This window comes from Monodelphis domestica, chromosome 1 (assembly GCF_027887165.1).
Source record: "Monodelphis domestica isolate mMonDom1 chromosome 1, mMonDom1.pri, whole genome shotgun sequence".
NCBI lineage: Eukaryota > Metazoa > Chordata > Mammalia > Didelphimorphia > Didelphidae > Monodelphis > Monodelphis domestica.
In genome coordinates, this window is record NC_077227.1 from 356,954,712 (window position 1) to 356,957,964 (window position 3,253).

Sequence of the window (3,253 nt, forward strand, 5' to 3'; positions counted from 1 at the left end):
TGGATTGAGTGTGTCTTAAAGCTGGGACCTTCCCTGAGACTCAGACAGAAAGATCCAGCCAGGGGGCTACAGGCTCCCCTCTGTCTCTCTCTGTTTCCTGGCTGTCTGGGTGCCCCGGTGACTGGCTCAGGTTGTTTTCAGGATGTGGCCTTCTGAATAGCTGGCCCTGGGGTCCTTTTGCTGCCTCTTAGGTTCCCACTGCTGCTTTGGACTCAGAGCTCTGGGTTCGGGGTGATGGGTCCTGGGACCTTCCTTCTGCCTATCCCTTAGATCCGAGTGATCTCGGGTTCTGGCTTTTGGGGGTCCATACCTTTTGATTCAGGTCCAGGAGGAGGGTTCCCTGGATCTATCCTGTTGTTTGTTTTGAATTTCCGTGTCCTAGGAGCCTACAGTTTGAGATCAGTTAGGAAGGGTTTCAGGAGATCTGAACTTTAGCTCTCTCTAAGCCGCCATCTTGACCAGAAGTCCTCAGGTTACTATGATTTTTAAAAAAAGAGAAAAAAAACCAAATCACTGGCATTAAAGTTGAAAAAGATAAATATACCACCAATTCATAGGAAATTAAAACAATCATTAAATTATTTTGTTCAATTAACTGACAACAAATTTAACAAAGTAAGTTAAATGGAAGAATACCAAAACTATAAACTGCCTAGCCTAATAAAGGATGAATTAGAATATCTAAATGTACTTATTTTAGGAAAATAAATTGAACAGATCATGAATGAACTTCCTAACATATTGTATCAAGACAACATAGATTGAAAATTTAATTCTACCAAACATTTAAAGATCAAATAATTCTAATATTAAATTATTTGTTTGAAATGATAGGTAAAGAAGGAGTTGTACCAAGCTCCTCTTTTGAAACAAATGTGGTACTGATACTTAAAAAAGGAAGAGGAAAAAAAAAGAAAATTATATACCAATTTCATTAATGAATATAGGTGCAAAAATCATAAATAAAATAAACATAAATAAAACAAATTAATAAATTAAATAAAAATAAATGAATAATAAGTAAGTAAGATAAATAAGATAAAAACAAAATTTACAAATTGTGACAAAACAAGATTTATACCAGGAATGTGTGGATGACTTAATATGAGGAAAACCATCAACAGAATTGATTATATTAATAACAAAGTAATAAAAATAAATTTACAATGATACCTTACCTATTACAGGAGTTGCGTTCTAGAGCATCACACACACACACACAGATGATAGGTGAAAATCCGCAAAATAGGAGCTTTATATTTATTTTATTATTCATATAAATTTTAAGGACTTATAAACCCTTCCCACTTTCCGATAAACTTATTCCACACTCTTATTAACCTTTCCCACACTCTTATAAATACTGAGCCAATCATCTCCCAGGATATAGAGCACAGCTTTTTGTACAAGAACTCATTATTTGGCAGGAAACTGCTGGGGAAATTGGAAAATAGTATGGGAAAAATTAGGTTAAGGTAAACATCTTACACCCTATACTGAGATAAATTCAAAATGGATAAATGACTTAAATATAGAGAGTGAAATCACAATGAATTAGATGAACATAGAGTAGTATAACTGTCTCATCAATAGGAAAAGAAGGAATTTAAGACCAAACAAGAAATAGAGAACATTACAAAATGTAAAATGAATAATTTTTATTATATTAAATCATAAAAGTTTTTGTACAAAGAAAACCAATGCAACCAAAATTAGAAGGCAGGCAACAAACTGAGAAAAAATTATAACAAAATTCTCTGAAAAAGGTCTAATTACCCCAATATATAAGGAACTAATTCAAATATACAAGAAATCAAGTCATTCCCCAATTGACAAATGGTTAAAGGATATGAATAGGTAGTTTTCAGATGAAGAAATCAAATCTATCAATAATCACATGAAAAGATGTTCTGAATCTCTCCTGATTAAAGAAATGCAAATCAAAACAACTCTGAAATACCACCTCACACATACCAGATTGTACATACCATACAGTAAAGGAAAAAAATAAATGTTGGAGGGAATGTGGCAAAATTGGGACACTAATATATTGCTAGTTGTAAAAATTAAAATGAATGTACAGTAATTTAAAATATTATACTTTTAAGATTTATCAATGATCATTAGAAGTAACAAAATAAAAAGGTAACAATGAAACCACATGCCCATAGCTAATGTACCTATTCAACAGCTTGCTCCACCAATGTCTAGACCCAGGAAGGAAAGAGAGGAAGACCAGGAACCTTACCCAATATATGTCCATATCTATGTCACCACGTAACAACAGGAAGTCAGTGGGCTCCTGGGAAATGGAGTTTTTAGGGTAACAGATTTCCAGTTACACATAGTGGAATTGTAAATTGATTCAACCATTGTGGAAGGCATTTGGAGTTATGCTCAAAGGACTTTAAAAGAATGTGTGCCCAATGGTCCAACAATATACTACTACTAGGTTTGTACCCCAAAGAGATAATAAGAGTTGTACAAAAATATTCATAACTACACTCTTTGTGGTGGCAAAGAATTGGAAAATGAGGGGGGTATCCCTTGATTGGGGGATGGTTGAACAAATTGTGGTATATGATGGTGATGGAATACTATATTGCTTGAAGGAATGATGAACTGAACGGGAGGAACCTCCATGAACTGATGCAGAGGGAAATGAGCAGAACCAAGAGAACATTGTACACAGAAAGTGAAACATTTGTGGAAGGATCAAATATGAGGGACTTTGCTACTAGTAGCAATATAATGATCCAGGACAATCCCAAGGGACTTATGAGAAAGATTGCTGTCCACATTTAGAGAAAGAACTGTGGGAGTAGAAAAGCAGACTCATCATTTGTTTATATGGGTACATGATTTGGGTTTTGGTTTCAAAAGATTGCTCTATTGCAAAAATGAATGATATGGAAATAGTTATCGAGTTATAACATTTGTATAACCCAGTAGAATTGCTTGTAATCTCTGGGAGGTGGGAGGGAAGAAGGTAGGGAAAGAAAATGTATCATGTAAACATTGAAAATATTTTTAAAAATAAAAAATTAAATAAAAAAAACAAAAACAAAGAACAGTTTAGGTACCATCTTCTGTAGATAACATTTCTTATTCTTAATTATTACTGTTCCTCATAACTCTGAAATTACTTCATATTTAATTAGTATATAGTTCACATTTATCTCTATAAACATTTCATTTCTGTTGTGAAGATAGGATTAACTCTCCCCTTGTAGGATAACTCTATTTTTAGCTA